The sequence below is a fragment of the Symphalangus syndactylus genome, chromosome 16 (assembly GCF_028878055.3).
Source record: "Symphalangus syndactylus isolate Jambi chromosome 16, NHGRI_mSymSyn1-v2.1_pri, whole genome shotgun sequence".
Lineage (NCBI taxonomy): Eukaryota > Metazoa > Chordata > Mammalia > Primates > Hylobatidae > Symphalangus > Symphalangus syndactylus.
This window is the reverse complement of record NC_072438.2, coordinates 81,202,022-81,218,030: the sequence shown is the minus strand read 5'-3', so window position 1 is coordinate 81,218,030 and position 16,009 is coordinate 81,202,022. Positions and strand designations below refer to the sequence as shown.

Genomic DNA, 16,009 nt, shown 5'->3' with positions numbered 1-16,009 from the left:
TGCAACAGAAAGAAATCTACCAAAGTTTTGACCTACCAAACCCACTAAGGTTTGAATTGTGAAATCAGCACTCCAGGAATGAGACTCAAGAATCTGCTTTTTATTTAAGTCACATAGCAGTTGATTCCTACATATACCAAAATATAAGGTGTGGCTTGGAGGATGAAAAATAATGGATTCCACTGTAAAAAAAAAAAAAAAAGAAGAGTTTCTCTATGTTTATTATTTGAATCAATATGCAAAGTATGCAATGGAATACTTTTGCATATATACACTGGTAATTGATAACTTTGTCAAAATTTATAATTAGAGGTTTTAAATACCATAGTAAAATATGGATGAATTAGTGAGTGTGAGGAAATAAAAATGCTGAGTTTCTCCAGAGACAGACATTTAGATAGTTATCTTCAAGACATTTAAAAATATTCTACCGTGGTTCAGCGTGGTGGCTCACGCCTGTAATCCCAGCACTTTGGGAGGCGGAGGTGGGTGGATCACGAGGTCAGGAGATCGAGACCATCCTGGTTAACACAGTGAAACCCCGTCTCTACTAAAAATACAAAAAAAAAAAAAAAAAAAAAAAAAAAAAAAAAATTAGCCGGGCATGGTGGCAGGCGCCTGTAGTCCCAGCTACTCTGGAGGCTAAGGCAGGAGAATGGCGTGAACCCACGAGGCAGAGCTTGCAGTGAGCTGAGATTGTGCCACTGCACTCCAGCCTGGGTGATAGAGCAAGACTCTGTCTCAAAAAAAAAAAAAGAAAAAATTTCTACCAAATATTCATTATGCTAATAATAAAAAAAATGCAAGATGAATGTTTCTCTTCTAAACAAGCAGTCAGCAAACTTTTTCTGTGAAAGACAAAATAGCCAATATTTTTAGCTTTGCAGGCTCTACAATCTTTTTCTGCTCTACTATTCAACTCTGGCTTTGTGGCTTGCAATCAGCCATTGACAAGATGGAAATGAATAGCTGTGGCTGTATTCCAACCAAACTCTATTTACAAAAACAAATCATGGGCTATTTTTCTGGCCCCTGTAATATCAAGTTAGATTGTTGACTACCAGTGGTCAAATGGAACTTCTTTTTCAAGACCTGTTCAATTCCTTTCAACGTACATAAGAAAGAGTCAAAGTAAATAATTCAGTTGCTAATTTAGTCCTCATGACAAATAGGATGGTTTCTCTAAAATGGCTCCTAAGTTACATTCTTTTAAGAAACATCCGCTTCATCTGTGTAAATCCAATAGGACCCCCCAAAAAAGTATGCTCCAAAATTCAAATGTACTTATATAATCACAGTGTTATGAAATGGTTCCTGGAGCTTTTGCAAGATCCAAGTGTTCATTGTTGCTAATGAGAGAGAAGATCTCTAATTTTTGCTACTTTACAGGTAAGGTGACAGCTAATAATAAAGCTCCCTATTTATAATAACAACTATCATTTTCTGAGGACTTGAGCAATTGCGGATATATCAATTCCCTCCTTTATTTCTCAGAACACTACAATAGGATAGGTACTGTGATCAGCTCAATTCTAAATAACATAAAAACAAAGTTTAGACACCTTAACTGACTTGTCCAAGGCCACAGAGCTAGCAAATGCCCTCAGCTGGATTTGAACCAGGTAGTTGAACCTAGAACACGTACAGCCACTAAACATTACTGCCCTATCCATTGTCTACCAGAACTATGCACATGTAAGGTACAGAGTTAGTTGTAATATTTTCATTTGTAAGGGAAATAGATGTGCGCAATTTGAATGGATTAACAGGACTAAAATTACAGAGAAAAATGTGAATGTGAAAAATGGGGAAGTCTCACCACTGCATGGTATGCCTGGAATACCATGCGGGATATCAACCCAGGATAACACAGTACTTCCTCTGAGAAGCACTCTTTTCTTCTTGTGCTTAGCTATTAGGGTAAGTTAGAAAATGTGTCTGTTCTTACTGACTTAAGGCAATTAACCTCTTTTCTTTCCTTTCTACTGGCCTCATTACTGCAGCTTATTCATGATTTCCACAGACTGTCCTTTCTATGTTTCTCAACTTCTTTTCCTGGCCACTAACTCCTGAGGCTCCACATGGTATTTCATATTTAAGATAACTAAGTCAAATGTTTGTTATTTCACACAGAACATTTTTATTGGCATGGTTCTCCTGGAAGGCCACATGGTGGCCACTGGCCAGTCTAGAGAGGGCTGTCTGAGACCTTGGCACATTCATTTCTTATCAAATCTACTGTGGCCAGTACAGCCTAGACACATGGTCGTATTTTCTTGGTGGAAACACCCATGCATTGTGAACTCTTACCATTACAAGCTCTTCTACAATATTATTCTTTACAGATCATGCTCATTCTTTTGGAATAGTAATACAGGAGGTGATGTGGACATATACTTTGTTTTTTTCTGTTATTCTTATATACAATTAGGATAAGCCAACCATTTTCCAAAAACCTAGAGAATTGAAAGTACGCTGGTTGGTTGTTGGTGATTATACACATATATGCCTTGATCATATTTCTAGTCATTGTGGAACCTGTTATTTACAGTATCTGGTACAATGTCATTTCTTTCCAGATTTGGGAACATGTTGGAACACAATAAATTATCATATTTTATAACCATACAACCTAACTTCTAGTTACCATCTTAGCACATCCTTGGATACGACAGCTAATCATATTAAATTTTCCAGGTCACCTCTAATCTTATGACATCCCTCCCTTCTTGTCACAGGATTAGATCAAATATTAATTGAAAAATATTACCACAATATCAACATGATTAGCTACACCAAACCTCTGTGCACATATGGGAAAGTTTATGTAAAGTCAGCAGAGCAAATAGGCTGCTGAATATGTAAGTCTGTTTTTTTCACTTCCAACATTCAATTCCAACAGTTAGTTTCTCTACCTTTTCTAATACTGTGAATATCTTTCACTATTAACATGAGTGCCCCTTAACTTCCTTTTAATCTCATTTCAATACAATTAACACCGAATTTATATCTCTACATTTTATTTTATTTTATCCTGAGAGTGTGTCAACCTCTCTTGGAAAGATGTATATGTTACAAATACTAAATTTCAGTAGAGACTTTGCTTACAGTAGAGTGCTTTTTCTGTCAGTAGTAATCAGAATTGGCTGGAAGCAAAGACTTGCACACTAACCTCTTTTAGAAACTAAAAGAACAAAGTACATGCTGGTTTCTAATACTGGTGGTGATGGAATTTACAAAATCATTTATTTTGTGTAAGACAAGAGTTAACCTGTTCTAAAGGTAATATGATTACTCTTTACTATCTTAAAAATAGTCTTACAATATTCATGAGTATCGTGTCAAATGCTGGAAATAGTCACCATATATGAGGTAACAAAAAGGTATAGTATAGAGTGTATGAGTTTTAAACACAGCCAGATCTGAGTTTGAGTTATAGGTTCATTACTGTGTGCCCTTGGCCCAGTTACGTATGCTGTCTCAGATTCCAGCTTTCCTTCTGGAAAATGAGGGCAAATAACATCCATGTTAACATTTGAACTTTCATAGGTTTTTATATTTATAATTTATTCATATATAAAAAGTTTATAACTCAGCTATCTGAGTTGAGGAAGCATGTGAGCTAGATTAGATACTGCCTATCTCTAGTGTCTTTTATTGAACATATTACTTATTGAGGAGCAAGTTATAGAAGAACTTGAAGCAAGTTTTGTAAAGTTTTAAAAGATTATTTAAATTTTGAGACTTCCTACTCTAAGTGAGGTTATCCTATGAGATGTTTTCCCATCTTACAGAAGAAATAAACTACCCTCAATCAAATGAAAAATGGAATTCAATATAGATTAAGGAGGCAGATGCTAAGTAAAATAAATTGCTACTAATTCTCAGTTGAACCCAAGATTTTCTCCATCCTCTTATCCATATATTGCAAATTCAGACAACTATGACAATGGTAAGTCTCCTTTAAGCAATTGTATTTTTAATTTTTTAATTAAATTTGTATTTTAAGTTCAGGGGTACATATGGTGGTTTGTTATATAAGTAAACTTGTGTATTGGGGATTTCTTGTTTTTTGAATGAGAACTGCAATTCCCTCTATTTTTAAACATAGATATTTCATTAGACAGTAAACGCAACCTTCAATGGACATACTCTGGTCAGACACTTCAGTGGTCAATACATCCAACAAAAAAGTTCATCGGGTCTGATACCGCCATCAATTCTGAAGTCGGCACAAGGATAGAGATGTTTTCAGCGACATGCAAGTTCACTAGTAGCAAGTGTATGCCCCTGTTTGGTTAATGTTGCCTCTTTCTGTTTATCAAGTTTGCTTAAAAAAAAAAATAAGAAGCCAAAGACTCAGGGACACTCACTGTAGTCAACACATTCTTCTCTCAATTATCTTTAATTCTATTGAGAAATCATCTCCCCAGGGAAAAGAGATAGAAGTCTCAGAACGAGAAGTAGATAAATGTCTTCAGGCTTTAGCTACAAACATACTGGTAACCAAGTACACATCAGCCTTTGGGAACCTTGAAAATAGTTTACTACTCTGGAAGAAGCAGTAACATCGACATCAGCCTGAAAAGCTCTCCAGAGAATTTCAGAATGATAGCCAATTATTAGAAAGTGTTCTGACATCTTTATAAAATGTCCCATCTCAAGAGATCCATAGAAGAAAAGGGGAGTCAGCACTTCAGGAAATACGAGTGCTCACTCTGAAAAGCACACTTGAGATACCATTATAAATCTTTATACGAAAGCAGCTAGATATTTACATTTTGCTTTAACAATAGAAATTAATTGTTAAAAATCAATTTGTTTCAGTATGATGTGATATTTTAAATAATGTTTATTTCATTATTTGAAAACTTTTATGTCATACAATATCAAGGTAAGTGATTGCTATTCTTCAGTATTCAGGGTGCAGACTAATAGATCACATAATTACAGTGATATAATTATTTTATTACTCTTAATTATATAGAAATGTATCATAATATGGAGTAAAACCATCAGGCTATATTTACGTGTGCTTAGTAAGGTAGAAAAGAAAAAGTTGAGGTAATTAAACTTTGGAAAAAAGTTGCTTACAATACCTTTCTAGATATTTTTAACAAGCTTATGAGAGAATGGGTAAAAAAGAATTAACATGGAGTGGTTTAATCTGAATTACCTGGATAATTGCCCTAAATGATATAGAAAATGTAAGTTTAACTTCAATTCATTATACCTTAATAATAAAAATGAAATAAAACATAAAAAGATTTTTTTTACAAACACATAACTTAATCTCTTATTGAAGAATTCTTTCAAAAACAAGCATTTTAGAAGGCACTTAATTTTCCTTTGCTTTCTTTTTTTTATTAATTCATGTCATAAAAGAAGTCCAATTCTGTTGAATAAGAACTATAAATTATATGAATGGTATAATAAGTCCTCTAGTTTCATTTTTCTTAATACTTGCATCAGAAACTATAACTTTTAAGTTTTAAATTCCAAATGGATACTATTAAAATATTCAGGGATTTAGTCCTAAATCCTTAAACCAAAAGGGAGCTCAGGAATATTGCTAAAGTAGAAAGCTGCACAAAATCTCAACTCCCATTTGCAAATTTTCTTTCCATCTGATTTAACTTTGAAGCTTTCAGACTCAGATTTTACTATATGACATCAACAAACCACTTCAATCAAAATCAATTTACCTTGGCAATGCACAACCCTCCAAATAGATTATTAAAAAGGTAAAATGAGAAATTAACTATCATTTCATGTTCCCTTTTATTTTCTCTGGATACAAGGCAGAATGAATATATTTCAAAAGAAATTGCCCTGAGATATCATTATCTCCAACGCCTTTTTCAGTCTAGGACACTTGCTTATAAACTAAGCTTTTCCTGACACAGTCACTTGCTGCAGTGCAGAATGTCAGTTTAGTCAGAACTTTCAATGCAGAAATTCAGTGCCATGCAGTCACCCAGATAAAGCAGCACTTACCTTAATTGAAATTTTCTCTGTGAACGAGGTGAGAAATCCGTCAAATCAGCCGTGAATGGGGTGGGGAGATCGAAGTTTTCAATCAACACCCTCCAAGTAGCTGCATCCTGTACTCCTTTTCCCTGTTATGTTGAGCTCCTCACTGTCTAAGGAGAGAAAAACATCAGCTGAAACCCTCCGAGGTTCCCAGTGAGTAAATGAGGACTAAGCGATGTTTCTGAACGGGAGATTCTCCGTGAGCGTGCTCCGTTTGGAGGCTCCCTAACTGCTGTGATAGACTCCTGGCAGGTCCCTGGAGCCAGGCGCTAATCATTGACCTGATTAGCAAGAACGCTCCGGGTGCGCAGGCAACACACGCCGAGGGTTGGTGGGTCTCCAGGGAACTGGAAAAGGCACCAAGGCCACTTGGGAATCTTGTCTTTTCCAGCCTAATGGATGAACTACAACTATGATTATAATTTGCAAGGAGATTAGCTGCCGTGCTAGCCATCGCAGGACTTAAACAAATGTGCTTTCTCTGCTGTTTTTCAAGGTGCCTTCGTGTAAGATATTAGGTACAGTGAAACAATTAATAGACTGATAGAGCTGATTTGTAAGACAAGCTTAAAGCTGAAAAATGTTTAAAGCGATGTGATCAGAGAGATAGCTGCACTTGTCTCTGCCCCTCGCCTGCTACATACCTCAACCTTTGTCGAAGTAAAATGAATTTAAAGGTTTATTACAGCCCTCCAGAGTGCAACTCTCTGAATTTATAAAAAGGAAGCATTCATACTAAATAAGCATATTTGGCAGATTGCTACAGACACAAGCACTCAAACCACGGCATGAACACAGCCTTGCTTGTGTAGTTTTCCAAACAGCATTTTCAATTAGCATTACACTTGCAAAAAATGTTTGCATTGTACCATTAACCAGAGTAACGTAGGAGAGTACAGCACTACACCTAACCGAATCATCTCTTTGATTATCTGTTGAAATACTGATTTACTAAAACAAAAACAAGCAAGCATATGAGAGGATCGAAAATATCTAACAACTTTTTAAATGTAGTTATGTGCCGTTACCAACCTGCTGGTCCCCATCCATCATCCGCTCTTCCTGCCACTGACCACCTTCTCAGCACTTCCTCATCAAGTTCCTAGCTCCCTGAAGAGATCTAACTCTCTGGAAAAGGTCACATAACTGAATGCCAAAGCCCCAAATGGTTAATTTTTGACAGCTCTCACTTTTGCAGGAGAAAATTATGCAAATGACATAAAAAGAACAGATGAAAAAAGTCATTTGCATGTCTTGAGGGTGAGAAAATTCTCATTGCCAGAGAGAAAGCTGACGACTGTCCTCTCACAATGATCCTGAGTGATATGTTCAGCACTTTTGTTTTTTTCCAGTGGGTCTCACTTGGGACATATGGCATTTCCTTGATGTGTGTGTGAGTGTGTGTGTGTGGGTGCGTGTGCTTGCGTGTGTGAGAAAGAGAGAGAGGAAGAGCGAGAAGCTATATCTATATTGTGATATTTATATATATCTTAGAAAACCCTCAAATTTCAGTAGGCGAATGCACTAAGTATAAATAATAGAGAATCCGTTTGCCTTATACATTCCCAAAAATATTTTTAAAGTATCTCATTAAAATACAAGCTCTTGGTGAAACTTTTTGGACAAAGTAAAACTTCAGGGTAACTGAATTGCTGTGACTAAGGCAGGTACTCATCCTACTCTAAGAACCAAGACGGCCCTGCAGAAGCCCCAGGAGGAGGTGGGGCTGTAGCCTCCCATGCAGAGGTCTCTTGCTCCCTCAGCTGGTGGAGGGTGACAGCCGAATGTGAAGAAACCCAGTCAACCACTTCAGGAGAGGGAGAACAATTTTTGCTGCTGTAAAGCAGGAAACCCACTATCCAATTTTAGATTGGCATGAGAGTGTTATAGTAGAAAAGAGGCTGCTTAAATCGAAGTAAATGCACCTTGAGCATAAATTGTAAAAATAAGAAAATGTAACTGCTAATTTGTCCTGAGAGGGTTCCAACTAGCCTTTAACATAATACTTGTAAATAACAGTGGGATAGATTCCAGGGCTCTAATGTGTAGTTGGTCATGCAATTAAAGCACTCCGTTTCTCATATTGGTCTAAGTCCCATTCTGAGGATCTTAAATCGTGAACTATTTTTAAAACTTATTAAAATATTAAGACAGGGCTTATTTTCCTGAACCCTGCCAGCCAACCCGCAATCATCATCACCAACTAAAACAGGTGCACACAAAACTTTGCGCCATAGTAGATCGGTTCTATCTGGAAACTCCAACTCCATGAGACTGCACTGATGACATTTCCAAATAACCAGTCTTTCTGTTCTCATAAAATCCAGGGGTCTTTCATAACCCTGAATGGTTTCTACAGAGAGTATGATGACTCTTCAGTAGTTTTTTGAACCTATGTTGGAACACTAATTGATTTTATGTGAAAGTACACACACATGAAGAACAAAGCAAAATAAGACCATTTTGTTGGAGGAGTGAGGGGAGACCGTAGTCACATGAAAATAACGGGTACTGTCTATTACATGCTTGCTATGTGGTAAGTGACTGGTGTGCACTTCAGCTGTAGCTATCCATGAACCCCTTAGTCCAATTCTGTTAAGCAGACATTATAATATTTTATTTTTTAATTAATTAAGTTAGGGCTCTGAGGAGTTAAGCAAATTTACCAATGTTGCATAGTCAGTACAGAAGAAACCCACAACTAAAAGTCAGGTTACTGTAACTATAAAATTAACAAATATTTGGAAGTTCCCAAATGTTAAAACTGATCAAAACCCCTACTTCCAACAGAATGGGAAAATTTTCTAGATTTTATGACTCACAAAAATCATTTTTGCATCTTTAAAAACCGTTTTACAACTGATAAAGTATTGTAACAGTTCTGCTATTAAAAGTTATGTATGATTTAGCAGAAAATAAAATTCACAAAAAAAACTTTAGGCTAAAAAATAGATTCCATCCAGAGCTTCCAAATATATAATTCCATTAGCACAAATTACTCAATTTTAAATTTTTAAAAATCCCATCTGCAATTCATTTGCTCTCCCACTGAAATGTAATAATTATTGCTTTTTTAAAACAAGAAAATAGCTCCACTCTAAGTAAATGAATATCTCAAGAACAGTCACAAAAATATATTAGGCCAAAATTATGATGACTTTTACTATCCTAGTTCTCCAAGTGGCTTAATGTAATAGCAAAGCTCAAATGTACTAGGGAGCTAAAAAGTTTATCTCTGATTTGTTCATACTTTATCTACAGGTTTCTTAAAAGTCACATGAATCCTATCATTTCAGATGGTTCTTTGAAATTCTTAGACACATCCATAACTTTACAGAGAAGCATTGTGACCACACTCTTTCGAGATGTTTAATAAAAGTTCCATCTAAAAATAAGTGATGATAACGCAAACTAATGCAACATTTAAACTTTGCCAAGAACTTATTCTCTCATTTGATTCTTACGGGAATCCTGTGAAATAGGTTACCATAAGTATTTTTCTCATATTTTAGTGATGAGGAATAAAAAGAGCAAGTGATTGCCCTTTGGTGTTTGATAGTGGAAAACCTAATGTCTCCCTTTTCACATAAGTCCTATTGCTCCCCACTATGTCAAACAAATATGTTTATCTGAGTCATCATGTTGGCAGAAAGGATCTTAAGTGGACATATAAGCAGAAGCCACTCTTTCTTCATTTACTTAGGTTTGTTCTAAACAGTGTAAGTTGTGATTGTGATTTATTGAAGAAAAAATTACTCTGAGCTGGCAGGGAACTTGTGATTTATGTATACTGGAATAACAACCCTTAGATTTCCTACAGACTCTTCCTGATCTTGGCTATTATTATTTAAATTGGGGATATATGAAGATATTTCCCAAATATTAGTCTTATGATTCTTACACAAATAGAATCTTGCTTCTGTATACAAATGTAGATTCAGCTATTACCTCCCTACCACTGTTTGTGGTGGTTTATCAGAACAGATCTTGAAAAATTACCGTTAATTATTTTAAATAGATACATAAATATATATACATAAACAAGCCACCTAACTAATAACAAATTGATCCTGCAGCAGCAGCATCAAGCTAATACTATTACACAGAGGTTTGCTGAATGCTGACAGATTCTCATGTATTATACATATTTCTGCTTATGTCTAAATCATGGAGGCTGAATGACTAAATTCACCAGGCTTCAAGAGAAACTTTTATTTTTGATTCCAGTTTCATGCATATATACTCATGAGTTTAAGATATGATGAAAATCTAGAAAAAAAAGAAAGCTAAACTGGATATCAGAAAACTTAGACCATAGTCAAAATTCTAGCAGTGAGTAGCTTTCTAACCTGAAGCCATTTAAAGAGCTTCTATTTAATAATTTCATTGGAAAATTTGAGGAAATTAAACTATATTATCTCTAGGATTTCAGTCAGTTATGAAAATACATCTATTTGACTAATAATTTGTGCTGTTCTTTCTACCTAATTCAGAAATAATCAAGCAATTAAGAAGGAATTATTGTCTGCAAATACATGTTTTCTCCCTTCTCACACCCTTCTGTGCCCCCAAACAACTGATTTTATACTGTAAATAACATTATAGCAAGGATGTGTTGATTTCATAGTTGGAGTAATTAAAAAATCAGCCAGAAGTTATTGATTTGAAATTGCAAATGGAGTAGATAAAAAAAATTGCTAAGGTCAGGAATATTCTTTAAATGTTTTAAAATAATTATAACGTGTTTCTTTAAAAGGTCATGGTTATTTTATTGCAACTAGAATGGATGTTAGCCATCCTCTTTATTGTCCTGATCAGTAAAATTAAAATAAAGGTAATTTAATTGACATGATTGAGAATTATCTTAAAATTGGAGAGCATACTTAAAGAATGGACATATAATATTAATATATTTTGTGTTTTTAAAAGCACATTTCCAATTTAGTAGACAATTATTTTAAAATAACAAAAAAGCACAGTGCATAATTAAAAGAAATGGCTTTTGTAGACATAATTGCTTTGCATTTTAGACCTTTCTTGTTAGCTCAGATTTGTTCTATTTTGTATCTTTGAGGTATGACTATGAAGTTCAAGTAAAATTAAATAAATAATATGTAAAATTTTAAGAATATTAAACTCACTTTCTATTAAATTCACTAAAAGATACTAAAAATTAGTAATGACTAGAGTTATACATATAAAACCCAAACCAAACACATTTTTAGCAATGATTTTAAAATGCCATTAAACAAATGGACATATAAAATAAAATTAATGAATAATATTGCTCAATGGAAAAAAATGTTTATTTCCTTACTGAGTAGATAGGTTTACCCTTTTGGAGAATCAGAAAGGCAGTGGTAGGGTAGAGTGGAATGTGGAAAGTTCTGGAAGCACTAATGAGAGAAATAGTATCAAATGAATTTCCTGTTCACTAAAAAAGTTTTAGATGATGAAAATTCTGATTTAGAGTTTCTTATTAATTCATAACTATTTAGCTATATATTTAATTATTTAACAAGTTATTTCTACCACTAGATACCTATTAGAATAGTTAAAATCAAAAAGAAAAAAGCTCTCATTACGTCAAGTGTCGACAATGATGTGAAAAACCTGTAACCCTCATACACTGTTCATGGGAATACAAAAGGATGCAATCACTCTAAAATACATTGTGGTAGTTTTTTAAAAAGTTAAATGTATGCCTATCATGTGATGCAGCCATCTCACTCTGAAGTATTCACTCCAAAGAAAAAGAAGCATATTTCCATTCAAACAATTGGACACAAATGACTGATTAGTCACAATGGCTCCAAACTGGGAAAAAAAAATGTCCATCAACAGGTGAGTGAATAAATTGTGGTACATTCATAGAATGGAATATTTCTTGGCAATTAAAAGCAGCCAACTACTAGTACACTCAACAACTGGACCAAAAAATGATTATGCTAGTATAAACCAAGTCAGAAACAAACATATTACTAATACATAATTACATTTCTGTAGAATTTAAAAATATGGCAATTTATCTGTAATGACAGAAAATAGGTAAGTGGTTGGAGGTGAGTGAAGTTGGAATAAGAAATTGCAGAGGTCACAAGAAAACCCTTGGGACAATGGAAATGTTCAGTCTTGATTATGATGGTGGCTTCACAGGTGTATATATGTGTCAAAACCCATCTAATTTGCACGTCAAATATGTGCAGTTTATTGTATATAAATTATACTTCAATAAAGTTGCACAAAACCCTCATACCTTCCTCATTTCTTCTTTAATAAAACAGAATCACAATTAAATGGTTAATAACATATTATATCCATAATAACAATCTATATGCCTTTAATTCTGATTTCTATTTTCTAAAGAAACCACACTGAAGATGGAATGAAATCACCTACTTTATATTTCTAACATTTTCTTAAATTGTACAGAGCATTTCCCATTCAATCATATTTTAAGACAACTTTAAACTTAATGTCCTAGTATCTATCCAGATAATAGTTCAGTATAATTTTATATAGGGAAATAAAGTGCCATTTCAAATCAAACAATGATGGCTGTGAAATGCTTAATTACTTTTTGACATACATATATCATTGTCCATTTGTTCTTAACTTCTCCATAATGTGTATGGAAATATTACTCTAGCCTATCTTCAGCATCTGTGACACTAAATTACAAAAAATTATGGGGCTTTCTCAACCTCTAAATGCATTTGACAGGCATTAAGATGAAAATACCTTCTATAACATCATAAAGATCATATTGTTACACAGTGGCTCTAAATGGATCTTCCTCTTCTTATTATTTACTTATTTACGAAATTGAACTTTTTCTTTGGATTTCATGATGACTTTATTAACCTCTGAATACCATGTTTCATTCTCCTCTCAGTTATACTGACTGTAATACCCAGTTTCCTCTCATGTCAACTTGCTCTTTTTCACTCTCAGCAGAAGTCAATAATTTGCTGCCACATCATAAGGAATAGATGACTGCTATCTGCCTTGCTGACTTTATTTCCCTTATTAAAATAATTTAAACTCTCTGCAGTAATACAGGGTTTTAACATACATCAGACTGTTGGTGAGCAGTCTGAAATAACACATTTACTACCTTCTGTACATCAAATATATAGATTCCAGTTTTTGTAGTAATGGTAAAATAATGGTAAAAACATCAGAGATTTGGGTGGTTCACTGCCTAGGATTGCAACAACACACCAACAAAGAGCCATTATGAATCCTTGGGCTAGTTGCTTCACATTTGCTTGAATTTTCTCAGATGAAAAAAGGTGATAAAATAGTATGAAATGAATTAGTGCAGATGGAGTAGTAAGATTAAATGAGTTAGTAGATACACACTAAGAAGGTAACTCACAAATGAGCTACTAGCTATAATTATACCATCTATAATTTTTAGTTAAAATGGACAATATATAAACTATGTATACCCCCAAATAAAACTTTGTTTTAATTGTAATGATTATGTCCATTTGGATGCAGGCTTAATGTATATCACCATTGTCTATATCATGAATCTGTGAGGATGTTTCTGCTAAAAATGTAAAAAATGATACTGTGTGTTTTTAGAAGGAATGTTAAAAATATAATAAGAAAGTGCTGATGGACATATACAGTGCTGTGTCTCAGGAGAACAATGTTGACATTTGTAATAAAATGGCAAGTGTTTGTACATGTGTATGTGTGTGTGCATGTACATAAATTGCATAAATTGGTTGATTCTACAGCCGTTATTGAGAAAATATTGTGCATTGCATCATTGTTTATAATAGTGAGAAACTGAAAACACTAATGCATTTTATTGATTAGACATAAATATGAGAGTCCCATAAATGAATCCATCTATCATGTTTTAGAAATATATTTTTGACATATAAAAGTTTTCACATTATTTTTATAAAAAAGTAGATTACATCCCAACATAAGCCTGTTTTTATATACATTTTTAAAGGAAGATTATTCATCATGAGAAACTAAGTTTTTTTTTCTTGATTGGCATTGTCATTTTGGTGGTTGAGTGATCATTTCTTCCTTGTTTATAGGAAGTGTAAGCTTGAGAAAATGAATGGAAGGGATAAACTTTCTTTAATTTATCTCTTCTAATTCCAATGCTTTTCTGCTTTGTATATATGTTTACATATACAAAGGAAGAGGAGGATAAAATTTAGATAGCTACATAAAATTGAGGTTTAAATATTGTGCATTAAAAAGATACCTGACTTCATTCAAACTGGATGCTGATTCTTTCACAGATGAATTTCTAATTGATTGGTGGTTGCATGAACAGAAATAGTGCAGTACCAATGCCTTAGGGTTGACCAGTGACACGAGCTATGTTCTCATTCCCACTTCATCCTTTCAATCAAAATGGGTACAAACCAAGAAAACTGATTCCAATCCCAGAGAGAAACAGGTCATCTACTGTGTAGAGTTATGGCTCTGAGAAGATACCTTAGTCAAATACACACACACATACACACACACACACACACACACATACATATTTTACTACTGGGCAAAATGCCTCCCATGGTTTTGAATGATCTGCTTTTTATTGTTCGATGTATTTAGAGGATCTTTGTGTTAAAGGGATCGAATTTGGCATTCACGCTGGGCTTTGTAGTAGAAATAGACAAAAGGATTATTTTATTTTGTTTAGCTTTTAATCTGTTTATTCAAAATTTTATTACAAAATTTCAAATACAAAAACTAGAGGAACCAGTATTAATAGACACGTATGTTCTTGTCACCCAACTTCATCATTTAGCTGTTGTTGGCCAGTTGTGGTTCGTCTATATTCTCCCACTTTGTCCACTGACCTTCCCTTGGATAATTTCGAAGCAGGTCCTAGACATTATATTATTCTATCTGTAAGTGTGTCAGTGTTGTATAAATGATAAAGATAAAAACTGATTTCTTTCTTCTTTTTTGAAACATATCCACAATATCTTTATCACATGGTGTTTTATTTTGCTTTGACTCTAAGTGACTTAGTGAGAATTTAGTCTTGTAGAATCTACTAGATTTATGAACTTGGGCTGCTTTCATGCTCCTGCTAGTAATATAAAATGTTGATATTATTTTATTGCAGACTTCACAAAGAGGTTAGCTGGCCAATAACATCTTAAATTGATTCCAGTAGCTGCTACCCCCATCCCCCATGTCCTATTGATAGTGGTCAAAAACAACATCTAAAGATATATTATTTATTATAAAGCTTTAATAATTGATATGTCACTCATTTGATCAAAAGAGTTGATTATTGGATAAAAATGTAAATTTCTTGTACATAATTCAAAATTCTCCTTGATCTGCCTGTAAAGTGATTTTCTACAATTTCAAAGATGAAAGCTGGTCTTTTTACTTTAATTGTTATCAGAATATAATTTTTCAGTGTCTCAGTTTTTATTCCTGAAGCTTGCCTGACTTCTTCCCAAACTCCAACATGTGTTTAAGTACAAGGACCTATACTATTTGATGGCTCTCACAATGTTTAATGTAAGTACTGGATATAAAATAGTCACTTAGTAAATATTAGCTGAGCAAACGGTATAATGCCCTATTGAATAAAGTATTAGCTTTCTATAAATGACAGGTGTTTATCTGCTTCATCATTTTACTACTCTGTTGAAAAGCAGCACAGAAAAAAAATCTTTGGGGAATTAGATTTCCAGATGCTTCTGCTCTGCTTAGGAATATGAAAAGCTATCACAATTTACCACACCAGAACTATTTTCATTTAGTAAAGTTCTCTCCAAGGAGCTACAAACCAAGGACCATTTATCTTTATCTCATGGAATTATTTTTCTTCCCTAAAGACCAAGAATTAGGTTCTTGATTTCTGGCAGAAAACACTAGTCAGTTTGAGGTGCCTTTTTATGTTGCCATATTTTATAATGACAAGCCAACTTTTCGATTTAATTAAATGCTTTTCAATCTCACTGAATTTGTA

At 34.0% G+C, this 16,009-nt stretch overlaps 1 protein-coding gene across 3 annotated transcripts in view; it reads right to left on the bottom strand.

Annotated features, from left to right (window-relative positions):
* The window catches only part of CDH12 (cadherin 12), a 1,055,333-nt gene that overhangs the window by 427,687 nt on the left and 611,637 nt on the right, over positions 1-16,009 (bottom strand). For 2 of the 3 annotated variants that reach the window (XM_055246743.2, XM_063619573.1), the window contains one exon: positions 5,998-6,143. The gene's annotated coding sequence lies outside the window, so the exon portion shown is untranslated. Of the gene's footprint in view, positions 1-5,997; positions 6,144-7,065; positions 7,362-16,009 lie in introns of those variants that run through there. The other variant, XM_055246745.2, reaches the window with a different exon arrangement.